A 27,002-nucleotide genomic window follows, 5' to 3' on the forward strand; every position below is an offset into this window, starting at 1 on the left:
CTTGAACAGACATTTCTCCAAAGAAGATGTACAAACGGCCAAGAAGCACATGAGAAGATGCTCAACATCATTAGTCATCAGGGAAATGCAAATCACAACCACAATGAGATGCCACTTCACACCCACCACGATGGCTACAATAAAGAAAAAACATGTTAACGAGGATGTGGAGAAATTGGAGCCTTCCTACATTGCTGGTGGGAACGTAAGATGGTTCGGCTGCTGGGGAGGACAGCTGAGTGACGCGTCAAAGAGTTAAACATAGAATGACCATATAACTGCAGCTGTGCTCCTAGGTATACGCTCCAGAAAACTGAAAACAGGTACTCTGACAAGGACACGCACAAGCACGCTCCTCACAGCACTATTCACAACAGCCCAAAAGTGGAAACAGCCCAAACGTTCGTCAACGGATGAACAAATAAACATGATGCGGTATATACACGCAAAGGACTAAAAAGAAATGCAGTACTACACGCTCTACACTACAGTGTGTATACGTAGCATGACACAAACTACGACATGGACGAACCTCAAAAACATGATGCTCAGTAAAAGAAGCCAGACAAAAAAGTCACAAATACTATGAGTCCATTTATAGGAGATATCAAGAATAGATAAGTCCACAATAGATAAGTGACAGGACACAGACAGATGGCTGCCAGGAGCTGGAAGGACGGAGAAATGGGGGGGAAACTGCTTAATGGTACAGGGTTTTAATTTGAAGCGATGGAAATGTTTTGGAACTAGACAGAGGTGGTGGTTGCACAATGCTGTGAATGTAGTAAATGCCGCTGAACTGTTCACTTTAAGGTGCTTGATTTTATGTGAATTTCACCTCAATAAATTCTTTCTTTAAGTAAACAGAAGAGCATAATGAATCCTCTAGGTATCAGCTTTTCAGCTTGAACAGTCATCAATTCATGTCCAATCACTTTCATCTGTAATATATATACTATCCTGCTTCCTCCATTCAAATATTATTTTGAAGGAAATCGGGACATTATATAATTTCATTTGTAAATATTTCACTATCTCTCAAAAGCAAGTATGCCATTAAAAAATTACTACAATAGCGTTATCATACCTAAAAAAAATTTAACAATACCGGAAGGGAAATTTTAAGAGCTAGAATTTTCTGAATAGACGTACAGCATAGTTTCAGAATCTGAAAGCACAAAAAGTGATCAGTGAAAAAAACTGTTCTCCTGTCTTGTTTCGTTCTCTTTAATCTTGATCTCTCTGGCCCAGCCAAAATCACCGTAAATAGGCAGGTAGGTACTGTTTTAACTTATGTTAGAGCTTATCAGTGTTTATACATGCAACTACAAATGAGGGCTATCACTTGCCTCCTTTTTTCATACAAAAATAGCATGCTATTTACATCATTCTGCACACATTTTTTAAATTGAAGCATAGTTGATTTATAATATTATATTATTTTCAGGTGTACAGCATAGTGATTCAGCATTTTTGCAGATTATACTCCATTATAAGTTATTATAGGATAATAGCTATAATTCCCTGTGCTATACAAAATATCCTTGTTGCTTATCTATTTTATACATAGTAGTTTGTATCTGATAGACCCATACCTTTAATTTGTCTCTCCCTGCACTTTTTTTTCTAACATCTTTACTGGAGTATAATTGCTTTACATTGTTTTGTTAGTTGCTGCTGTATAAGAAAGTGAATCAGCTATACGTATACATATATCCCCATATCTCCTCCCTCTTGTGTCTCCCTCCCACCCTCCCTATCCCACCCCTCTAGGTGATCACAAAGCACTGAGCTGATCTCCCTGTGCTATGCGGCTGCTTCCCACTAGCTATTTTACATTTGGTAGTGTATGTATGTCAATGCCACTCTCTCACTTCGTCCCAGCTTACCCTTCCCCCTCCCCATGTCCTCACGTCCATTCTCTACGTCTGTGTCTTTATTCCTGTCCTGCCCCTAGGTTCTTCAGAACATTTTTTTTTTTAAAGATTCCATATATATGTGTTAGCATATGGTATTTGTTTTTCTCTTTCTGACCTACTTCATTCTGTATGACAGACTCTAGGTCCATCCACCTCACTACAAATAACTCAATTTCGTTTCTTTTTATGGCTGAGTAATATTCCATTGTATATATGTGCCCCATCTTCTTTATCCATTCATCTGTCCACGGACACTTAGGTTGCTTCCATGTCCTGGCTATTGTAAGTAGCCTGCACTTATTTTTAACCTATGATATCTTGGGGAGCTATTCCCATGAATACATAGAAGGGCTTGGAATTCTTTTTACAACTGCATATGATTTCACTGTATAGATATACTGTCATTTACTTGATCAGTTCCTTATTACGGACATTTGGGTTACTTCTGACCCTTCACTATTACCAACAGGGCTGCAATGACTAATTGTAACATATGGATGTCACTTTGTATGTGTATAATGATATTTATGGGATAAACTCCCAGAAGTGGGACTGCTGGGTCATAGCATGAGCATCTGTCATTCTGATGGGTATCACCAAAGCTGTCCTCCATGGGGCTGTGACGGTTCACATCCCTTTAGCCTCCCAGGAGTCTTACTGCTCTGGGAGAAAACTTGCAAGGGGCGCCAGAAGCCTTGGAACAGGTATGTCTCGAGACGAGGTGATTCCACTTCCAGGAGTTATCACAGGGAGGGATTCATCAAGTTTTCAAAGATTAAGCTACATGGCTTCCCTGGTGGCACAGTGGTTGAGAGTCCGCCTGCCAAGGCAGGGGACGCGGGTTCGTGCCCCGGTCCGGGAGGATCCCACATGCCGCGGAGCGGCTGGGCCCGTGATCCATGGCCTCTGGGCCTGCATGTCCAGAGCCTGTTCTCCGCAACAGGAGAGGCCGCAACAGTGAGAGGCCCATGTACCGCAAAAAAAAAAAAAGATTAAGCTACAAAGATGGACATCTCTGTGTCATTCATAGTTTTAAAAAAACCTTGAAAATCAGAAAAGTGGCCTACAGGACACTGGTTGAATAATTCATGGTGTGCATGAAGGTTGGAATGCTAAAGAGTCATGAAAAAGTACAATTGAGAAGGTAAATTTCTAATTGTTAAGGGGAGAAAAGTAGGTCACAAAACAGTGCTTTCAGAATGCTCCCATTTTAAAACAAGAGAGTAACATGTACACTTTTAAATGTTCTCTCTCTCTGCCTCAATTTCCACACCTGTAAAATGAGGGCAGTAATAATCAGCTCACTGAGCTATTGTGAGGAATAAATGAGTTAAAATTTTTAAGGTGCTTAGAACGGTATCTGGTACAGAGGAAGCTTCAAGTCAGGGTTAGTTAAAATTAGTGTTATCATTATTATCATTATCACTATTAATTATATTCTAATTGCATAAGAGAAAGGTCTGGCAGACAATACAACAAAATTTTAACCGTCTCAGCAAGACTTGGAGTTACTGTTACTTTGAAAATTTTTGCTTTATTTTATTTTCTTCTGTCTCTCTCTCTCTTTTACAATGAACATGTGTTATTTCTGTAATATATATTATTTCGTGAAGTGCAAAAGAAGGGAGAAGAACGGAATTCTGAGGTAGTCTTGGAAATCTACTCAATGGAGCCCCAGAAAATGATGTGGAAAGAAAAGGCAGGAGGCTTTCTTGATCTGGCAACTCAGCCTTGGGCAGGGCCAGTCCTACACAGTAGGAAGAAGGCAACTCCCTGTGACAGGCAATTGGAGGGAAGGGGAAGGCGCTCCCTGACCACATGCACAAGGTTTTTAGGGACTTTAACAATTAGAGTGATGACAGAAATGTGCAAATACAGCCAGTAGCCCATGAGGGTCTTAAGATGGGGGCGTGACTCACTGCCTGCTGTGCCCCTAGTCCCCATTCTGAGACAGGGCAGAAATTCAGTCAATGTTTCCTGAATGAACAAGGCTCTGCTGTCTGAGCTTGGGAACGTTCTTTCACCTCCCTGAGTCTCAGTTTCCTCCACCACCAAATGGGGATATTAGTGATCTTGCAGAGACTGTTGTGAGGATAAAAAGAAAAATCTGTACATAGAGTAGTAGCCCCTCGCTCAAATGAGGTACCAGGCAGGTACCTGGCATTTGTTGAGTAAATAAATGAAAAGAAGGAATGACACTGACAGGAGCTTATTCACACTAAAGTGTGAATGACTGACACCATTTTTTCCTAAAAAGCAGCTTGGTAGGGCATAAACGGAGAAGCTGGAAGAGATCTTGTATATAAGCCAGACTCCATGCTATGTGCCATGCTAGGCACTATGCATGCATTTATCCTGTGTACTTTCCATTTGACACGTACAGAAATTTAGTCCCTTGAGATCAAGTGACTTACCCACGGTCACACAGCAAGCAGACGGCACAGCCAGGATTTAAACCAACGCATGGCTCAAAAGTCCTTGCCGAAAAGCCCTGGATATCAACATGGACAGTGGCATGAGGAGGGAAGAGGGTCTGGGGGGCCCATCGGAGGCAAACTCCGCACTCTGCATCACGCCAAACCACCCCAAGGGCAGACTGAGCGTGTGCTCAGGGCACTAGGAAAGCAGCCCAGTTCCCTTCCATCTTCCCCCTTGCTGGAAAATAATTCTACTTTGATATTTCAAAGGAAAGCCTGGGGATGAATGCTCATGAAGCAAACCAAGACCTTATTCGTTTTCTCTACATTTAAGTTTAGTGTTGTTTTCTGTTTGCATGTCCTATGGGCAGGAAACACCATAACACGTATGTCTTAGGACATTAGGACTTAATTCCCCTGGGGTCTTAGGGCCCCTCCAGACCTTACCCAGCTCCTGCTGTGCTATGCCAGGCCCCCAAGAGTCTGAGGGGGAGGGAAAATAGGGACCCCCCACCCCCTGCTTCCCTCGGGCTCCCAGGCTGCGTGCGGGTGCTCCCCAGGGCCGCGGCCTCAGCTCCCCTGACCCGCAGCTTCTCACCACCCAGCCTTTAGACAAGGCGTTCACTGCCCAGGCATGTTCCAAGCCACCGGCTCGAGTCCCAGCCAGTCCAGGCCTGTTGCAATGAGTCAGCCTTTCACTGGGGAAAAACGTGGTGACTGGCCTGCAAGTCACTTTTTCCAGCTTGGCCCTCGTCCTGAGCTAGGTTTAGGGAGGCCTTCCTTTTTCCCTTTGGGATTCTACTGCCTACGAGGTGTTCCCCAGGGGTCCTGGGAAGCCCGGGGGCTAATTCCTTTATGGGTCAGTAGTTCGAGTTGCTTCAATTGAGCCAGATGAAGGTCTCTCGACGTATCCACCTGGTCTCTCCACCCACACAAGGGAGAGTAGAGGCCACAAAGGTTAAAGCTGCATCTCCTACACAGGTGAGTGCAGGAGAGCCCCACGGGCAGGGCTGGACCCAACAACATCCACGCTGTCAGGCAGTGGTGGGAGAGCAACCCCGGGTACCTGGAGCTTGGGCCACACTTGGCCCCTTACCAACTAGAGTGCTTTTCTGCAAGATGATGCTCCCTCGGGCCCCTTGAATTTTAAAGCAAGCGCTGTTACCTTCTGCGAACCCGCCTCCCCCAAGCTCCCTGCCAAGGGTCAGGTTTCAGAGCTGTTCACTTAACCAGCCTTTCTGACTCACCTCCAGCTTCCCCGAGGTTCCTGAGGCCTTCCCTGCAAAGCTATGCTGAGTGGATTCTCCCAGGATGGTGGGGTAGGAGGGAGAGGCCATGACCATTAGTCAAGAGGTGAGGGCAGGGTTTTGGCCCTTGGTGGATTCTGGAGCAAATTCTTTCTCTCCAGAGGAAATACTAATCTCTCTGACTCTGAGGGCCTTGCTTAGAAACTTTTCTTTGCCTTTGTGATTAGTGAAGCTTAACCTATCGTTCATTCATTCAGGCCATGGGCGTTTACTGATACCCTTTACTGACAGTCAGGTTCTGGGCTTTGGGGCTGCAGTGGTGCACAGCACAGTCATGCTCCTGCCCCCACGAAGAGGAGCATCTGAGGGAGACACAAGTACTGACCAGATCACAACACAAGCAGATACCAGCCATCCACAACAAATAGGAAGGAAGAATACACGAGGGCAGACAGCAGGGCCGGGTGAGGTCTGCGGTGTTCAGAGAAGGCTCGCCTGAGATGGGACGGATAAGGAGGATGTCTTGTTGTGTGGGAAGGGGGTGAAAAATGGTGTTTGTTATGGGTTATACTGTGTCCCCCCCAAAGAGAGGTTCGGGTTCTAACATCCCAACACCTCAGAATGTGACCTAATTTGGAAACAGGGGTCTTCACAGAAGTAATCAAGTTAACATGAGGTCATGAGGGTGGGCCCTCATCCGATGTGACTGATGTCCTTATCAAAAGGGGACATTTGGACATGGAGACAGATATGACACAGGGAGGATGCCATGTGAAGATAACGGCAGAGATCAGAGGGAGGAATCTACAGGCCAAGGAATAAAAGATGGCCAGCAAGTCACCCGAAGCTGGGGGAGAGGACTGGAACAGAAGGGACCAACCCTGCTGACACCTTGATCTCAGACTTCCAGCATCCAGAACTAGAGACCATACATTTCTGTTGTCTAAGTCACCCAGTTTGTGGTCCTTTGTTACAGCAGCCCTAGCAAGGTGTGTTCCAGGCAGAGGAAATTCCAAGTGCAAAAGCTCTGAAGGTAGGGGGTGGTGAGGCAGATTTGAGAAAGAAGTTACCCCTGGCTGGAATGCAGAGTCAGAAATTCCTTTATCTCTAATGAGAGGGAAGTGGATCAGTGTGGGTGCCTCTGGCGACGATAGGGATAGCAATAAAAATAATAACCACCTTGAAGATCTATCGAGTGTATGAGATAAGCCTGGAGAGGGAGGAAGTGACTGAGCTTGTAAGAATGAGGATTGGAGCCTTTAACCCTGAGAGAGAGAGAAAGCTATCAGAAATCGCAGGGCAGGTGACCTGGCATCTACTTTGAGCTGTGTTACCTTGGGCAAATTGCTTTCTGTCTCTGTGCCTTAGTTCTGTGATCTCTTATCTGGGACATTCCATGACCATGTGATTAGCAGTGTGCTTAAGGTTGCCATCCTATGTGTGAGAGGGAAGAGAGAAAAAGGAGTATCCAATATCATTTTTGTTCTTGTGGAGCTTATAATCTACTGGGGGAAATGACATGCATTCAGGTCAGGGCACAGTCAAAGTGCTAAGTGTGGTAAGAGGACAGCCTCAGACATTCTCAGGGGCTGAAGTGGAGGCTCCCCGACTGGGGTCCTGATAGCTGGGGAGGCCCCTAGTGTCTGTGTCTGTGCTGTGCAACTCCGTCTCCCCTTGCTGCCCTCCACCCCCTATAGCTGATTGATCCCGGGAAGAAACACATGACCCGAGGTGAGCCAATCAGAATCTTTCCATGAGATTTTTTTTTTTTTTTCATTTTTGGTTTGGATCTAGGGAAGAAAATTCAGTTTCTCTCTAAGGAAACAGGATGTTCTTGATGGCCATGTTTCCTGCCACATAGAGGGAGGTGGTTTGAGGGAACAGAGCTGACAGGCAGAGAGAGAGAAGAGATAAGATGGTAGAGACAGCCAGCAAGAGAACACATGAGTGAACCCCTTAGCTGTCCTGAGGCCTTGCCTGCACTTCTGCTTTTCCTGTGCACACACCAGTTACCCCCAGAGTCATCACCCCACGTTTCTATTTTTGCCTAAGCTGTTGGAGAGGAGCTTCTGCGGCTTACAATCATGATAGTTCTGACTCTCACTGGGTCTGCTGTGTGAACTGTTTGTTAATGAAGTGACAGAGACCCTGCACTTGGCCCTAGTGTGTGTTATCCTGTCAGGGACCAAGAAGCTGGCCCTGCCCTCCTAGGAAACTCTCACTGGGGCTGTGAGAGGCTGCCCTCACTGTTATCCTATGCAAGGCATCTGGGGCTCCGGGATGCCTCCATGAGCTTTGCCTCATTTGTTTTTGCTCTGCAAACCCTAAAAGGCAGAAGTTACCACCCACTTCCCATCTTACTGTTGAGGAAACTGAGCCTCAGGGGAGGAGAAATAACTTTGTATGTGAGTGGTAGAGCTCTTTGTAAACCCTCTGGTCCTTAAGACAGTGCACACAAGTCAAAAGTAACCCTGGGCAGTTCCAGCTCTGATCAGAGAAGGAATAATTGTCCTTCTTTCATGAATTTATCGGTAAACATTTTCCTGCCGATAAAGAAGAGAAATTACCAAAGGTTGGTGTGGAGTCTAAAGTGAGAGTTCAGGAAGGCAGGCATTATCTTTTATCTCCACGAGCCCAGTAATAGTTATACACACAGCATTGCGAGATGCTTAATAAATGTTTGCTGAAAAAGGATAAGAACGATATCTTATTTATTGAGTACTTACTATGTGCCAGACACTGTTCTGAATGCTTTGTAGGTAGTCATTTAGCTAACCATCACCCAGCCTGATGAGGTCGGTACTATTATGCCCACTTTAGAGATGAGAAGACTGAGGCAGAGAGAAAAAGTGGGTAACTTGCTGAACTCACACAGGTAGTAACTGTCAGAGCGACCTCCAGCTACCCGGTTCCCACGTGCACTCTTAACCATTGGACTATACTGCCTGTTTCTGAATGAATGAACAAAAGCACACAAGCTAGTTACAGACACACACATATACATGTGTTTAAGGAGAGCTTGCAGTGGAGCAGAGCAGAAGGGGACGAGAGCCATGTAGTAGTGAGGCTGGGAGAAATTTAAGCTCCACAAAATTCTCCAAATAAGTGGGTTGTGAATGAGCCTTAAAGATGGGTAGGAATTTTGAACGTCAAAAGAAAGATATGGACACTTCGGCCTGGAACCTCCTTCTTCTCAAACTCGCGTAATAATTGTTTTCAGGACTTGAGAGCTTTCTCTGTGCCCAGCACCCTACCTACTTCATCTTCTGCATCTTCCCACCCCCTTGGTGCCAGAGGCCTCCCTATTCACTCTTCTGAACTACTCCCTCACCCTTGCCGTCCAGAGGAAGGTCAGCCTCATTGGTCATTCTTTTCGAAGCCACAGAATCTTCCCTTGATCATGACTGAAGTTGCTAAACCAAAAATTGACCTACACTTATGGCGTCTACAGGCCCAAAGAATTAAGACCAGAAAGACCGAGAACTCTGGCCTGTGAGTGGGCCAAGACCCAGACTTGGACTGGATCCGTCGATGAGGGTTGAAGGGCTTCCGTGGGGATGGCAGAGCCCGGGGTGGTCACTTTATCTGCAGCTGTCTTTGCTGGAGGACTAGATTTCACTCCCTATCTCTGCTGGAGATCTCTCGAGCACCCATTGCACCCTGGTGCGGAACGGCCTGCTTGTGAGCTTTGAGGCCCAGCCAACCACGAGACAAGAAAAGACACAGCCCAACTTCAAAGGGCTGCAGAAGACCAGGGCAGTCGAGCAGAGCCTGGTGACCCCACGGTGAATCTGGCTGCGTCAGGATCAAGCCAGCGTAAGGCAGGATGGGGCCCTGCCCCGCGGGCTTGAGGAGCACCTAAAATGTCAATGGAGATTGATAGGAATTTATTTTCCATGCAGCCTCATCTTTCAGGAGAACAACCTCTGGGGTCTGTGGGAGGAGTCCAAGGGTTAAAAGTCCTTTTGGAGAAAAACAACCCTTAAAAAGTGCACCCTCAAAACAGACTCATGCGCTTAGCTGTGCACCTGAAACTATCACAACATTGTTAATTGGCTATACTCCAATATAAAATAAAAAGTTAAAAAAAAACCAGGCCCATAGATGCAGAGAACAAACAGGTGGTTGCCAGAAGGGAGGGGTTCAGGGGTGGGGGAAATAGGTGAAGGGGATTCAATGATAAAAACCTCCAGTTATATAATGAATAAGTCATGGGGATATAATATACAGCATAAGAAATATGGTCAATCATATTGTAATAACTTTGTATGAGGACAGATGGTTACTAGACCCCTCGTGGTGATCATTTCATGAAGTATGCAAATATCAAATCATTATGTAAAATACCTGGAACTAACAAGCTATTGTACGTCAACTACATTTCAATTTTTAAAAACTGTTTTAAATATTTTTTAAAAATGCACCCTCACTCTTAGACACGCGAGAACTTTATAACTTTGCAGCATTTTCTTTGCTCCTTAAGCTATGCTCAGAACTTTATTGGCACAACCTCACTTAATCCTCAGGACACCTGGATGTAGAGACGATGACACTCCTTAGTGTAAGCAATGGGGAAACTGAGGTTCACAGGCATCTTCCAGGTCATATAGCTAGTGAGTGGCAGAGCCAGGAGTCAAACTCAGCTCTGACTTCAAATTCCTTGCTCTTAACCCCGGTGCCACACATTCACCGAAACCTGGATATTTCACTCTCACCTGTTCACCCAGCAAATATTTCTTAAGCACCTACTACGCGACAGGCACTGTTTTAGATGCTGCGGACACAGCAGTGTGGAAGTGAAACAGACAAAATCCCCTGCCCTCATTAGCATACAATACATCAACAAAATCAAAACAGCATTAAAAGGCAGAGACTTGTCTCCATTTTACTGATAAGGCAACAGAGTCAGGTGTTCCTCATGGTCTGTTTATTCCCCAAATCCATTCTGTCCGTGTTCTGTTGTTTGACAAATAGTCCTTGAAAACTTACTAGGGGTCAGGTGCTGTTCTAGGCATGGGGGCCCTCGGGGTAAACCAAACGGATGTGGCCCCTGCCCTCGTGGAAGTGACATTCTGGTCTGATTTCTCTTTCTGTCTTTCTAAGCTGTAGCTGCTGCTCAGGGAACACGAGCTGTGCTGACTTACGCCCCTAGGAAGCTGAGGCAGAAGTTATGGGAAATAACCAAATCAGCACAAGTGTTGGGGATCACAGATGCCCTTTGCCCTCTCCCCTCCCCATGGTGACCCCTGACCCACAGTGTGTTAGAAGGAGCTCGAGGACAGAAGTTAGTAGCTGTGAGTCTTAACTAGCTGTGTGACTGAGCTAGTCATTTAAGCTCTCCCAGCTTCACCTTCCTCATCGCAAAATGAACATAGAAGCACCTGACTTGTTGGCAGATTTGCAAGATGATGATGAATTCAAATGAAATTATGGCTGTATGAGAACTTGCTGGATTTATCTCCTAAGTCCTATATTCTAATTTAACGTCTTTCGGTTCTTCACTTCCTATAACCACAATGCTTCAGAAAGGAGCTCAGAAACTCATTCACGTGAAGGTGTAAATAACAGATGAGCTTTTAAGTCCTGCCCCTCCCAGGCCTAGAGGCTTTCTCATAAGGAAAGACTTCTGATTCTGGCAAAAATGGAGTAACAGGAGCCGGATTGACTCTCCTACCTGAAACAAAAAGTACCCTAACTGTGTCCTAGACAAAACTTGATAATATTTGTAAGCGTGAAAAAATACCCAGTGCCCAAGAAGGGAAAATTCCCCAAGTCTGCCATCCAATCCAAAGAAGGCCCCGTTGGCAATATCCTGGACTAGAATATAAGCTCCCTGAGGGCAGGCATTTCTGTCTGCTTTATTCTCTGCTGTACCCCCAGTTCCTAGAAGAGTACCCGACGCATAGCAGGTACTCAGTAACTACTTGCTGAGGAATGAATGAATGACAGAGCATGTCACACACCAGTGAGGAGAGTGGGGAGTCTGGGCAGAGCCCCAGAAATCACCCAGGGCTTCAGGTCTGCCAGACTGATCAGGTCCTCAAATCAGCCTAAGCGTGGGAGACAAGACCCTCCAAACAGTGACAGCCTCGAGGGGAGGGCACCCCTAGGACAAACCCTGTCATCACGGAGGGAGGAAAAGGAAAGCTTGTACTGAGCGATAACCATCGCTGTGAACCACTGCTCCCCGCAGCGCCCCCTCCCTTCAGCCCGGCCTGTTTCCTGGAAGGTGAGACCCTGTTTTCTACATCCTGAACATGGAGAGGTTTCATCACTGGCTGAAGGCAAGGCAATGAAGGTTGGATGTCAAGGACCCGGTGATAAATCATGTCAGAGTTGGGGTCAGGGGGAGGCGGGCAGCTGTCGACGTTACCCCCATCGTTGGAAGGGATCTGCTCATCCATTTGTTAATCCCCTCAATATGGGTCACTTTGGGTGGGATCACTCCTCGTGGCTGCGTGGAGTCTCCGGAAACAAAAACAAAAATGGTGGTGACTAAAAGAGTTACAAAAAGCCACCATTTCCTGAGTGATGACTTCGAAAGGCAGTGTGCTGGAGGGGCTAGGAGCGTGGCCCTGAGACAGTCTGCTTGAGCTCCCCTTCTCAGCTCTACTCCTTACCAGCAGTGTGACGCTGGACCAGTTACCCATCCTCTCTGACCTCCATTTCCTTGTCTCTAAAATAGGCCGTTGCAATGAGTTAACACATCTAAAGCGCTTAGAACTCTGTGGCTATTTCCTTGCCTGATGTGCTGTTAAACACTTTCCAGCCTTAGGCTGGAGGGGAAATGGTACTGTGGTTAAGAGCTCTGAGTTGTAACTTGGGCACCCCCTTTTCACTGGGTGACCTTGGGCAAATAACTTACCCTCTCTGATCCAAGTAATGCAAAGTAAACTCCATGGAGGTGGGGAATTCTGTTTTGTTCACTCCTCTCTCTCCAGGGCCTTTAAGCCATGCCTGGCTCCATAAATATCTCTTGAATGTATAAATGAATACATAACAGTCAGAACTAGCTACATAATTTGCAGGGCCCAGTGCAAAATGAAAATGCAGGGTTCCTTGTCAAAAAATTGTTAAAAATTTCAAGACAGCAATGGCTGAGTTTAAAACCCACTGTAGGGCCCTTGGAAGCGTATCGTGGCCCTGCATGACCGCACGGGCCGTGTGCCCACAGAGCCGGCTCCCATAACAATCCCTACCCCATGTCGTGCACATGACAATAAGGTAAACACCGCACGCAGAGCAATGAGCACAAGCTTGGCCCAGAGCAGGCTCTCCGTGTTTGCTAATAGCACTCTCATCAGATTTAATGTCCTCCCACAGCCCTAGAGAGCAGGCAGGTGTGAGCCCATTTCACAGGTGAGGGAAGTGAGGCTCAGGGGGGCAACGAAATGACTCCTTCACTGTCCCACTGGCTCTGATGGTAGGATTTGAACCCAGGTGGGGCCGATGCCAACTCGATGGTGAGGGAACAGCAAGTGCAGGAAGGCAGAAGGCCCAGCGGTCTGGGGGCAGCCGGCAAGGCAGGGTCCTGGGTTGGAACAGCGGCTCCTTCCTTAGGGCTGATTGTCCGATGCCCCCCAGATTTGTTCCTGTTGTTCAATGGGGAACCCACAGCCCCGACAGGCTCCAAAGCTGGGAAACGGGGAGTGGCTCTGCCTGTCCTATGACACACCATGAGCAGAGGTGGGGTCCCAGGCAGCCTCCCCTCTCCCCCTCCTCCAAGCCTAGCTCAGAGTCAAGGCTGAGGCCTGGGCTAATGGGGCAGAGCCCAGGCTGGCCACGGAGGCTTGGATTTATGGGTTAAAATCCATCCTCTGCCCCTGACAGCCCCCGATGCCTCCATCCCTTCCCTGGGGTCTGGAAGGGCGCCATGACCCAGGCCCACCTGCTTTCCCACCTCCCCTCCTCCCACGTTCCCCCCTGTTCACATGAGTCCCTCCCCGGAGCTCCCGTTAACCCACCAGGCCTTTCCCACCCCAGGGCCTTTGCTCTCACTGTTGGTCCTGCTGAGATCAACCTTCCCTGGGCTCTTTCTCACCCATCCAAAGCTAGCTCAAATGTCACCTGTGAAGAAAACCTTCCCCCAGCATCCTTTCTAAAACACCACTATAGGGAATTTCCCATCAGTCCAGTGGTTAGAACTCGGCACTTTCACTGTGGGAACCCAAGTTCGATCCCTGGTTGCAGAACTAAGATCCAGCGAGCCGTGCAGCGCGGCCAAAATCAACAACAAAAAAGCACAAGTAGGGGCTTCCCTGGTGGCGCAGTGGTTGGGAGTCCGCCTGCCGACGCAGGGGACACGGGTTCGTGCCCCGGTCCGGGAAGATCCCACATGCCGCAGAGCGGCTGGGCCCGTGAGCCGTGGCCGCTGAGCCTGCGCGTCCGGAGCCTGTGCTCCGCAACGGGAGAGGCCACAGCAGTGAGAGGCCCGCGTACCGCAAAACAGAAAACAAAACAAAAAAACCCACGACTATACCCCCACTGACGGTCCACCTCCTCGCGCTGCGTGCTCCTGATACCAATCTGCAGGTACATTCCTTGTTGACGGGCTTATTTGCTCATGGCTGGAATCCTCCATTAGAATATATACGCGTACACTTGAGGCAGGGACTGTACTCTGGGCTCCCTCTGCCTCACCCAGGACAGTGGGCACAATATGGTGGGGACTCAGTAAGTAACTGATGAGTCAGTGGATGAATGAGTAGGTGTACAACACTGTGCTCAGTTTCCCCATCTGTAAAACGGGATTAATACCTGCTCCTCAAGGAGGATGTGTGGATTAAAATAAAGTTGCCATTGGTGGGGAGGGATAGATTGGGAGTGTGGGACTGACATGTACACTGCTCTATTTAAAATAGAGGGGCTGGACCCTGGGGCTTGAGATGTTCCCCAAGAGGCTCCATGAAGATCCAACGCAGGGAGACAGTCCTGGGGGCTGGAAGCAGAGGCCACTTGGGGAAGGAAAACTGGCCGGAAATTCTCTGAGGGGTTCCTCGTTTTGGGATTTCGCTGTTCTCTCCTGACCATCCCATGCCACTCCACCCCCATGCAGCCCCGCCCTTCCCAACCACACACCAAGAATAAACCTCATACCCCGCGAGCCTCACTGTCACAGTTTCCTGCCGCTACGGTCACGGTCACGGGCTGCCTGGGCGGGCTCTGAGGGATTTTCCAGCTCAGACAAATGCTTAGTGGGATCTGAAGCAATGTGACATAAGAGGGGCTGTGATGCAGACCCAGAAGCAGGAAAACCCCGAGCGGGCAGCGGCTGGGAACTGGAATGGGGCCCTCAGAGGGCACCTGGGCTGGAGGCGCTGGGAAGAGGAACCAGGCCTTCTCTCTGACCTTGCCCAGCGCCTTAAGAGCAGCCGTCTGCAGCCTGCTGACAGCAAAGTCTTTCCTGGCCATTGGCCCAGAACAAGAAATCAACTTTTTGTCTGAAAAGCCTATGGCCGGTAGGTTCTCGTGAGTTATCTATTTCACATATAATAGTGTATATACGTCCATCCCAATCTCCCAATCATCCCACCCACCCCCATAACCGATCCACTTTGTGGACAGCAGAAACTAACACAACACTGGAAAGCAGCTATACTCCAAAAAAAAAAAAAAATTTAAAAATGAAAAATTTTAAAATAGAGTCTAAAGCCAGGCTGGACCCAAATGGATTCCAGTTTAGAGACCTGCTCAGACCTTGAGGAAGTTCTCTTGTCTCTGCCTGCTCTTCCCCTTCACACCGTCACCCAGGACTCTGTTGTCCTGAGCTAACCCCGGGCCACCTCACTGATACCCATCACGGTTAGATACCATCCCTAGAGGGCGATCCCTCCCTTGGTCTTTCTCTTCTAATCTCTACTCCTGATATCTATCTTTTTCTTCCCAACCTGTCAAGGGACCTGGTTCCTGGTCCTGCTCTGGCTCTAACTTAACTCAGTGACATTGAACCATTTCCAGCCCTTCTCTGAGCCTTGGTGGCCCGTCTGTAAAATGAGGCCCCAGATGATCCCTTTCAACACTGACATTCTAAGATTCAAGGTTTAGAGACTCAACCTCAAGGATCCTTACCAGAAGGTATGCCGCCGCCTTGCTCCCCACCTTCACCCTGCCCCAAGAACTTGACAGAGTCACACACAGCATGACCTGCCTGTTAAGGATTTAGAAAGGTCCCTGTCCACCTTCCTAGTTGTGTGACCCTGGCCTAGTCTCTGTCGAATGGACAGAGGAGAAGATATTTGGAGGACTAAAGAGGCAAAGTGCCTGACACAGTGCCTCCTAACACCTAACAGGTGTGTGTGAACAGGAAGCCACTACGACTTTAGAAGAAGAGAATAACACGACAGAAAGTCAAAGGAAGAAAAAAAAATGGCCAAAGAAAAATCTACTTAGCAAACATTTGGAGCATCTCCTACCTGCACTGGAGCTGCAAACATGAATGTGGAGCTCAAGAACTCAGAAGTCAAGGTGTTTACAGTGGACTAGGCAGACTTGTCAACAAATGTTCTACAGTCTTCTGATTTCTCTGTTCCCCAATATCCATGGCTGTTATGTACAGTTGTACAGGTTGTTCACTGCACAAGGGTACTGGCTCAGAGTTAGTAGGCACTGAAAAGCAGGCCAGGCTCCATTCTGTAAGCATGGGTCTACAGAACTATGTCTTCCTTGGGGGTGGAGTGCTTTCTCCTAATTCTCACAAATGTGTCCTGCTCTGATCCACTCAGCCCCACAGTAACCAAAGTGATCATCTTAGGTTCAAAAGGATAACATCACCTCCCCCGCCCAAACACACACTCTCATGAGTACTCCATCATCCTTAACTTGGCCTTCAAGTTCCTTCCTAATCTGCCACCACCTCCTTCCCCCTTGTACTCCACACTACACAGACCACACACCGTTCCTCCACTTCCTTCAACAAGCCGTGCCTCCCTGCCCTTTGTTCCCTCTGTCTGGAACAGCCCCTTTTCCCTGTTTGGACATCGAATACCTCCACTCTCCAGATCTCAGTTTAGACATTATTCTCTCAAAAAAGCCCACACCCTAACAGACCAGGTTCTCCTTTATATGCCCTCACAGCTCCTAGGCTTCTCCAAAACACTTGTCAGAATTGTAATTAAATAATTAGTAGTATTCATAGTGGATGATTGCCTTTCTCCCCTATGAAATTAGAAGCTCCTGGAGCGTGGGGACCATGTTTCTTATTGCTGTACATGCTATCTATCTACTGACTCTATGCTGTAACCCCAGTACATATGGTTGGTGTTTAATAAATAATTATTGAATAAATGAATGTTGTTCAATATAATGAAGGCCAGTGGAGAGCTGATTCCACTTGTCTGAGGAAGGAGCAGGTGCAGACAGGAAAGGCTGTCGATAGGGGGGTCTCCTTGTTTCTAGGGGGCCTGGAAGGACAAGTGGAGCTCCCAGGGCACAGTGGGAAAAGGCACGAGGACTGAGCACGGGGCCCCCGGCAGCCTGCAGAGAGGGGTCACTTCTGGACCCGTGACCAACACACAGACATCAGAGGTCCCATCTTTTCCAATTTTCCGGGTGTCACAGAGCACAGGCAGCCACTGTGCCTTTGCTGGTAACATTTATAAGAGATTCCTCAGATCTCCTGACTGGCTGAACATGAACCACTTATGGTTCCAAATTCCATCATAAAACCGCAGTGTGGTTGCAGGAACCCTGACATGCTGTCTTCACGTGGCTGCCAATCTGGGGGCAGACTGTTCTCTCGGAGGCAAAGAGGGCCCTCGTGGTCCGGGGAGAGCAGACCCAGGAGGCCGCAATGAATGCCTTCTCAAGGCAACCTTAAAATGCTTTCAGCTGTGGGGCGGGCGACACGCCCCCCTCTCCCCCCGCCCCCATGGCACACAGCTTGTCCCAGTAGTGAATGTATCCCCAATTCACTACTTTACACATGTTAAATTTAAACGACATTTTTACATGATCATGGACATTTTCAAACCTCTTCACAGTGGGAGAGAACAGTCTAGAGAATCTCAACCCAATACCCCAGCTTCAAGAACGATCAGTTCATGGACAGTTTTGCTTGATTTATATCCCTCCCCAAACTGGATTCGTTTAAATCAAATTCCAGATGACACAGCCTGTTATCTGTAAATGCTTCCATTGGTTACCGCCTTGCTCCCTTGGTTAACGCAAGTCACTAGAGGGGGAAAATGTTTTTAATAAAAAAGAAAGAAAATGACGCATAATCCAGTCACTTGGTGTTGATGTAAATGGAACGGCTCTGTCTGAAGGAGTCACCCAGGCTGGGTCTGAATCTCTGCTTTTGCGTGACCCTGGGCAAGGTGCCTCTCTGAGCCTCAGCTTCCGTGGGTGCAAAATGGGTATGGTAAGTGTGGGTTTGCCTCACTGAGGGTTGCTGCATAGGGAGAGACGTGGTTACTGTTGGCCGGTGCCTGGCCCATGGAAGGTGCTCGTTCCAAGCTGGGACAGTAATCCCTGCTGGAGGATCCTGCCTGGTCCAAGACCTGCGATGAGCCTGGCATTGGAGCTCTGCAGAAGGCACAGCTGCTTCACCCACAGAATCAGAGCAGAATTGCTCAGGAAGGGAGGCTGCCCTATGTGGGAGGGAACACTTCTGCTTGCCTGTGGGAGTGTGGAATCTCAGATCCCTGGGCCATCTTAAATTGCTTCCAGAGGCTGACCTCAGGGCTGGGTTGTTGGCTAATCCACACCACTTGATCAGGTGACCTTCACCTTAGAATTCCACACCCTTTGCTCTGGAGGGAAGGGAAGAGGAAGGATGGAAGGGAAGACGGGGCCTGAACACCTCTGCTTTAGGAATGGGAAAACAGGCCTGGCTGGTGAACCACTAGGACCCAAGAGCTAGTAATGGCAGAGCTAGGGCCCGAGGCCTCGTTTGAACCTCAGTTTTCTCATCTGTAAAATGGGGAGGCTGAACGTGTAGAGAATGACAGCTCTCATCAGAGGCTGAAGGTACCCCGGGCAGAAGGCCAACCCCTGGGTGCTGGTTGGAAAGTCAAAAAGCTGCTGAGTTGTTTATTGTCTTGGGATGAGGGCAGTTTCTAAGAATCGGGGCCATGAGTTTTCTCCCAGGAGAGTTTTGAAAGCAAATCTTGCAGGGACCCGTCTCCTTAGAGACAGGAGGTCACAGCTGAGGTATCTAGCCAGATGCGAACAACTTCCCTCTCTGTTCTTGTCACACTATCCTCCCACCACCTCCACCCTCTCACCGACCTGGACTTGACCTTGCCCTAGACGGTCCTTCTGACAGGATTCGGGGCCACTTGCCTCTCCTCACCTCAGCTGCTTCCTTCTCCTCTTTCTTACCCTGGTGGGTTCGTGTTTCACTTCTCCCCGGGGACAGCGGGTGGAGGCAGAGCTGGCCATACGTCACCTTATTTCTGGCAGCTGTGGTGGGCCTCGGGGACAGGGGCGTCTACTTAGGGTTCCACCGTCAGGCCCGCCTCCCCACCTGGCCGGCTCTGGTTTCCTCTTTTGCACCCTGGGGGGAGTCGTGTCTGCTTCACGGGGTTGGGGGGTGGAAACTAGTGATCATGGTTTACACATGTTGGAACATCTACTCTGTGCCAGGGTCAGTCTGGGATGGATCTCCTTGAAATCTCACGACGACGCAATTTTACACACAGGAAAACAAGCTCAGAGAGACCAAGTGACTTGCCCGGGATCACACAGGAAGCGAGGGGTGGAAGCAGGATTTGAACCCAGGTATTGGGCCTCCAGAACATGAGGCCTCAACCACATCACCACACCGCCTTCCTAAAAAGTAGCATCTGTACAACGCACCTGGAACTACCACCACAGAAGCTGCAGACTTTCCGAACATGAAAGCGTCTCGTCCATCGCACCTCCCCCCATATCTGAGAGACACCTACAGAGTGGATGCCCCCAGCACCCCACTCCCGTGCCGCTATCTTATTTCACAGCAGGAGGGGGACGATGCCCCTAGTCTGTACTTTTATTGGCTGTATCCCATTATACTGATGATGGAAGTGGCACCTCAGGGAGGCTAAGGGACTTGGGCAGAGTCCCACGGCTAGTCAGGGGCAGCAGGAAGGTTTCAATGCATGCTAAGTCATTCAGTTGTTGAGCACCTCCTGTATACCAACCTTCATGTCAAGCGCTGGGTACGCAGTGGGGTCCACAACAGGACTCCTGCCCTCTCAGGGCTTACGACCGAAGGGAGGTGAGTTATAAACTGTTTGGTGACAGTCCTTTACAGCTAGGCTGATCGTGCCCTGCAAGCCTGTCTCCCTTGCACTGCTGACCTTGAAATCGCAAACACTCAGAAGATGGCCAGATCGAATGGAAGCAGCAGAGCCACAGGGCTCTGGAGCTGGACCCCGTGGCCGTGGGTCATCTGGAGGGAATCTGCATGGCCTGCCAGGCCCCTGCGGCCTTGTGGCTCCTGATAACACCCAGCAGCTGCTGCCAGGCGTGTGGGCAAGAGGCTCCCCCCCGCCCCGGGGCTGGCAAGGGCCTGGCTGGGCCCCTGACTCACCGCCACCAGACGAGCTCTGTCTGAACACTTCCCCTCCTGTGGCTGGAACACCCACTTGGAAACCAAGGTGAAAAGTAGGGGGGGCCCAGGCTGGGATTTGAGCCTGGCATCTGCATCTCTGTGGTCTCTCTTTCTCAGGGTCTCCTCTCCTTCTCCCTTCCCCAATGAGGGCACGTTCTTTTGAGCACAGCTAACCAGGTGGCTGCCTCAGCCTGAAGCTGCTGAGGTCTCGCCGTGAATTTTTAAAAATCTGCCACCTCTTGCCTTCTTGGTCTCTCCCTCAGCAGCTCCTCCTCGGGCCTCTGGGGGCCCCTGTTCCGTTTCCCTTCTCCTGTCTCTCCCCCTCTGCTGTGCCTGCCCTGTAATTCTTCACTCACTTTGCTGGGGAGCAGAATCCCTTTCTCCCACCCTCTTACTTTTCTCCTCTTTTTTTTAAGAAACAGTTGCCTTTTTCCTGGACTTCAAAAGGATATTCCCAGACTATCTCTCCCTTCAAAAAAACATTCGTTTCGTGTGCTGTGATCATATATACTGGAGGAATCGTATACTCATGGGGAAAGGAGTATCAAGAATTATAAAAGTCAAGTACAGAGGCCGTGGGCAAGGCTCCAAGGATAGGTCAGGTCTCATCAAGCACCCGAGGACACATACAAGGGAGAAGCCCTGTGTTTGCAGGGAGTGTGGGCGAGACTTCAGTTATAAGTCATGTCTCATCAGACACCCGAGTGACAGATGTGCCCTAGTTAGCCTCCTCTTGCCAAATGCAAAGACGCACCATTAACCCTACGTACTGTCCATCTTCTGTAAAGGAAGGCTGAGCCCAGAGCAGCTTCTCTTTTGCAGGCATGTCCACTGATTTAGCCAACACATAGGCTTCTAGACTCAGACCGCCTGGGTTCCCCCTTCCCACCTGTACGGTTGAGACAGGTTACTAACATATCCTGCCTCAGTGTCCCCACCTCATAGGGCTCTCGGGAGGACTGGATGAGTGAACGTGTTAAACAACGGCTCCAGATATGCTAGTTGTTGTTCTTGGCACTCACTGAGCGTTCATTTGGCAGGAAATGTGTGCTGTGAAACGCAAAGGTGCCCAGGATCCGTGCCCTAGAGTTAGGGGGAGTGCACGGCTCGTTTCCCCTGGGCTGTCTGGCTCATCTGTGGTTATAAACAACACCCCTCCTTCACTCCCCAGGGTTTCCTGATTTAGGTCATAGGCTTGTATCACCTCCTTATTTCCGGAGCAGAGGCTGAGAGTGGATCGAGGTGGGTGGCTCGAGCCTGCAGGACACTCCAAGCAGGTGCCTGCCTGAAGGCGACACTCCTGCAGGTGCAGACGATGCCCGTGGCCGTGTTAGCAGAGTTTCTGATTGTCCAATGGCAATCCCGGTTTTTATGTGAAATCATCGTATTTTTTAAAGGGGCTTTTTTCATAGGCTTAATTTTTTAGAGAATCATCCTATTTCCAAAGTTCAGCATCCTATGAAAATGTTTCCAAACTCCCCTCTAGTCCAGCTAAGGCACACCTGTGTTTTGGGCCAGCAGGTGATCCGTTTCCAACCTTTCGACTAGAGGAAATGCCATTCTATTGAGGGGAGCAGGCCAAGTAAACAGGAGTTACCACACAGGCGACAGGGTGGTGACAGAGGTGAGTCGGGTGACTCAGAAGCCCGAAGAGGGGCAGCTACCTCAGCTGGCAGGTGGGAAATCAGGGAAGGCTCCCTGAAGAGGGTGACAGCTCAGCTGATTCCAGAGACACGAGTGAGAACACGTTCCAGACATGATAAAAACAACGGCAGGGACCTTTTTCCTCGTGGCTTTCTAGGTTTGGGGCACCGTTGTTAACAACTCAACAAGCACCAGCTCATTCAATGGGCACAGTGACCGTAAATCAGGTACCACTGTTATGCTCATTGGCCAGAAGAGGCGACGGAGGCACAGAGAGGGTAAGCAACTTGTCCAAGGGCACACAGCCAGCCTGTGCCGTGGGATCCACCGGTCATGCTTTTAAGCCCGACTCTAGAACACTCCGCGGAAGGGCAGAACAGCGGGTCACAAGACCGGAACGCAAGAGAGAGACCAAGGCACACTAACAAAACTGAAGGCAGGTCACCAAGGCTGAAGCTTGGAGGCAGGAAGGTGACAGAAGTAAAGCCGGGCTGGGCTAAGGAGTTTGGGCTTTTTCTTGCAGACTAGAGGGAGACACTGAACGATCTGGAGACCAACACAACTCCTACTCCTCTTTCCCCTCCCCCCGTTTTAGAGACGGCACAACTGAGGCCCAGAGCACTTCCCTCACTTCCCCAAGGTCACACAGCCCAGCCCTGAGGCCAAGCCCAGACTCCCGACTTCCACCAGGACAGAGCCCACCCCAGGGAGTGATGAATGGGAAAGGGAGAAGGGCCAGAAGTGGCTATCAAGACTTTACCCCGAAGATTAAAGAGATATCTGAACAAGAGAAAGTAATCTGTCCCAGTCCTGTTACCTCGCATGCCCGGGGTGGACCTGAGCTTCTCCTCCGGCCTCGCCCCGCCCCCCACCCACAGGCCTCGTGCGAAGGGAGATGGCTGGGAGATGACTCTTCCTTAGAAATCCTGGGTCTGGGCTTCCGTGGGCCCAGCAACTAAGACAAGACAGCCAATCCGACGGCCTGAGTCAGGCCTTTGACACCACCACCGAGTGGTAAATAAAGTCACTGGAAACCAAAGCAGCCTGGTCTGTGAAAGGCCTTTCAGGGCGGGGCCGGGCCGCCCTGCTGAGTCAATTCCTACACCCGCCATCAATGGACTGGTGAACGTACGGGGTTGCCCCGCAAACCCGCCAAGATGTTTAGAACGTGTCCTAGCTTGATTTCAGGGCAGAGTGGTCTCACGGCCTCTGAGGCCCGGGGCCGGTGGGCCTGTGCGAATTTACACGGGTGAATTCAAACCACTTGTTCGGCTCAGGCAGCTAGAGACGCTGAACGCATGTTACGGAATGCCATACCTACCTCATGCCAGGCGCTGTTCCAGGAGCTGCGAGCAGGCGATGTCCCTGATCTCATGACACTCATACTCTAGGAGGGGGACAAAAGCAATGGATACGTCATAAAATAAATAATCTCAGAGACAGTGGGGATGATTCTAGACCAGAATTTCTCAATCTTGGCACAATGGACATTTGGGGCTGCATAAATCTTGGTTGTAAGGGGATGTGCTGCAGGGTGTGGAGCAGCGTCCCTGGCCTCTGGCCAGAGACACCAACGGCAACCCCTCCCCCTGAGGTATGACAACTAAAAATGTCTCCAGACATTGGCAAACATCCCCTGGAGGGCAACATCGCCCCTGCCTGGTGGAGAGCTCTAGACCAGAGCTCTTCACTGAAAGCAGAACACAGTCCACGTGCATAATGTAAAATTTTACCCAGAATAGCTAAAACAGTATCATTTCAACATGTAAGGAATAGAAAAAGGTATTAAAGAGATGTCTTACATCATTTTATTCTAAGTCTTCAAAACCTGGTGGATAGTTTAAACTCACAGCACAGCTCAATCCGGAGAGCCCAGCGCTAGACCTCCCACCCCTGCTGCCGGAGCGCTGTTGAAATGCACTGGGCTCCGAGCTCATCACAAAGACAGCCTAGCAACTGGCGCCTCGTTCTTCACGTGGCCCTAGACAAGCAGCAGCAGCAACACCTGGGAACAGGTCAGAACTGAGAATCTCAGAGGCTGGGTCTGAATCTGCATCTTAACGAGCCGCCCCAGGTGACGCGTGAGCGCACTGAAGTGTGAGAAGTCCGGGGCGAGGAAATCACGGCACCCAGGTGCCAGGCCCCTTGGAGGTGGGTAATGCCCAGGAAATGAAACCGCTCAGTTAGCAGGCAATGCGTCTTCCTTCTGGGAGTCCCCGTTTCCCCATCTACAACACGGGGTTCATTAGTGCTCTTCCTCTGGGGCTGGGCTGGTACTTAAGGAGCCTGAGCTTCACCACACCCTCCCCCTTTCCTCTGCCCACCGCGCCCCTCTACTCACGAGTGCCTTCCTTCCAGGTGAAATAGGAGGCAGTTTTGGCTGCCGGGATGCTGCCCCCAGAGGGAGACCCTGAACCCAACTGCAGGGCCCGCCTCGGTGGGCGCAGCCGCGGGGAGTGGCCGGAGGGCCTTGGGCAGGCTGTGAGGCCCTCACGCCAAGCGGCGCACGTGGCTATGCGCAAGGCGACTTACACGCTGTCGCACACACGCAGCGAGCTGTCAGGAGGGAGTGTGAGTGCTGGGGATGGCGGCTGCGCTTGTCAGCTCTGTCACCTCTGTGGACGTCCTGTTCCCAAGGCCAGAACATTACATGCCATGCTCATTGAGGAGCTAGAGGTTCACTGTTTTCCAAGTCCCCCCACACCCCCAGTCCCTGTCCTTCCTCAGGAAGGTGACATTCCAGCTCTCAGCTCTGCATCTGCCCCGGGGACCTGGCTCCCACCCCTGCCCAGGATCTGGGTAAAGCCCAGCTCCCTGCTCTGAATGTCAATCCCTCCTGATTTCTAGTCGGGACACGTCCAAATTAAAGGAGCTTATCTCAAAGCCCTAAGGCTGATCTAGCGTGGTGCTTACTTCCTGTCCCTGTCATCAGGCCTCTGGGCGGGCTCCCCGGGCAGGCAGGCAGCAGGGGGTGACGACGAGGTCAGGCCAGGGCCCCAGTGAGAGAGGATGCCCTGCACCTGTGCCACCTTGGTCGGGGGGGGGGATTCAGATCAAACAAATGAGTAAGACTTTCAAGCAGAGATCAGTGAGCACAGAGGCTTGAGCGGGGCGAGGGAAGGAATCCCATTTGCCTAGATTTTTGCCTCCCAAGTAAATTAGAACCTGATCTTGGGCAGGCCCGGGTGCTGCACTGGGGTTCACAGCTGTGGGTTCCTCTAGGGGCGACATAGGGAAGAGAGTGACTGCTGCAACAATGAAGAAAGGCCCAGTGTTTACCCTGCCCCTGTTGTGATTCAGAAATATCACCCTGGACCATGTGAGGACTTTAAAAAGAGGCAAAAAGGAAGGAAGAGAGAGAGAAAGAAAGAAAGAAAGAGAGAGAGAGAGAGAGAGGGAGGGAGGAAAGGAAAATCCATGACCGTAAGAAGTGACCAGAAAAAGAAAAAGAGAAAGGAAGTAAGGAAACAATAGACGGGGAGAACAGGTGCAGAGAACGAGGCTCGCTGCATACTTAATGTGATGGGCATTTTACTCTTCCTATTACTTTTCCTCTTCTTCTTACTCCTCCATCTCAGGCCAGGAGAGTGAGGCCCAAAGAGGCCACTTGGAGTCAGAGTGCCCCAGGCTGCAGCGCCCACCACTAGCTTAGTGACCACCGGTAGGAAATGGCCTCTGGTCCTCAACTTCCTCATTTCTAAGCCGGGGCAATATTAACTGCTCTGCAGAGCTGTTGAGTCGATGAGCTAATAGACCTAATGCCTACCACATGTCTCACCTTCAAAACATGGTAGTTATTAGCATGATTACTGCTAAGTGAGTTGCTGGAGACCACACAGTGAGTGAAGAGCCAGTTTCGACTCTGGTCCACTGAGTCCAGAGCACACACGTTTCACCACACAGGACTGACTCACAGACAAACCCAGGAAGGTAACACCTGAACTGTAAACCCTCTCTCCCATAGGCAGACATCTGCACACAGGGAGTGGACACCCACAGTTTTTGCCTGCCCGGCAACCATTCCATTTCATTCTAGAAATGGCTTCCACCTCTTTCGCAGACTGTGAGGTTCTCAGTCTGTGAGATATTCACGATGGGAGAGATTTCTTTCTAATGATGTTGTTATGCCGGGCGAATGTAAGCCCAGAGCTACTGGGAAGATTCTTGGGCACCTCGTGGGCCCATGAAGGCGAAGTTGAGAGATACAGAATAACATTATCATTTGGGCACCTGGATACAGCTGTGCCTGAAGCCATCCCCTGAATTTCTCCCCCTCTAGCTGACTTGAACCCAGTTCAACCAAGAGTCCCTGACTGACTAATGCAAGGCTTGTCTGATGCTAAGGCCCATGTACCTTCAACCATACCAGATTGACTCAACAGTGTACAGATGAAAGAGGAAAAAGGCAACTCAGATAAATCAAAAACTTTCTCTTTCATCTTATGTACATACATGGCACCTCTGCTAATGGTTGCTAGATGAGTGTACAAACGTGTCCAAGAAAGTCCCTTCATATTACCACTTATTAATAACTTAGTTACCTGCATAAACATCATGATTCTTTGTGTCAATACCATAGTCGTCTGCATGAAACCTGTGTCAATTCCAGGAAAATATATCAAGCCCCCTTTCCGGGCCCCCTGTGAGAAAATAGGTTGGTGGAAGCTAAGTAAGAATATATATTTTTCTGCTCGCAGTTTGGGATTGTCCTTGCAGTTGAACACCTCCAAAGTAGCATCGTTCAGCAAATATTTACTGTCCCCTTCCGTGTGCCACTCTCCTAAGTTGTCTTAATCAGGATAATCAAGATAAGTAGAACCATTCCACCATTTCTTAGATAGTTAGCATTCCACCAAACAGAAAACAAGCTCTCTCTGCTCCCTTCCCAAGGATATACGTCTTCCCTCTTTTACTTATAGACCATGACTTGGCAGTCGGGGTCTTGACCTTGGAGCTGGCTTTAATTACCAGAGGCTTTATGTGCCCATCCACTGGGGTGTTGAAGGACTGAGTCATAAAGAGGAATGTCTCCCACTGCACAGCACACGGGAGCAGCTCGACTTCCAGCCAAGCTGGCTGCTGACCTGGCCACCCATGAGGGGAGAAGATCAGAGATGTGGGAGGTGAGGGGCCCTCTTGACGCAGACCGTCACCCCATGATGACCTCACCTGCCAAGCCAGTGACTCACCCCTGCTTCTGTCCCGACCCGGCCAGACCTTGCTCATTTGGAATACCTGAGGG

The 27,002-nt window shown here is 49.6% G+C and overlaps 1 long non-coding RNA gene across 1 annotated transcript; it reads right to left on the minus strand.

Annotated features, from left to right (window-relative positions):
* Window positions 1–23,885, minus strand: LOC137232684 (uncharacterized). Its single transcript, XR_010947140.1, has 3 exons — window positions 23,563–23,885; window positions 23,082–23,147; window positions 1–134 (listed from the first exon to the last, which is right to left on the minus strand). It is a non-coding gene; the product is annotated as an uncharacterized lncRNA (long non-coding RNA).
* Window positions 23,886–27,002: the final 3,117 nt, after the last annotated feature.

This window comes from Pseudorca crassidens, chromosome 10, assembly GCF_039906515.1.
Source record: "Pseudorca crassidens isolate mPseCra1 chromosome 10, mPseCra1.hap1, whole genome shotgun sequence".
Taxonomy (NCBI): domain Eukaryota; kingdom Metazoa; phylum Chordata; class Mammalia; order Artiodactyla; family Delphinidae; genus Pseudorca; species Pseudorca crassidens.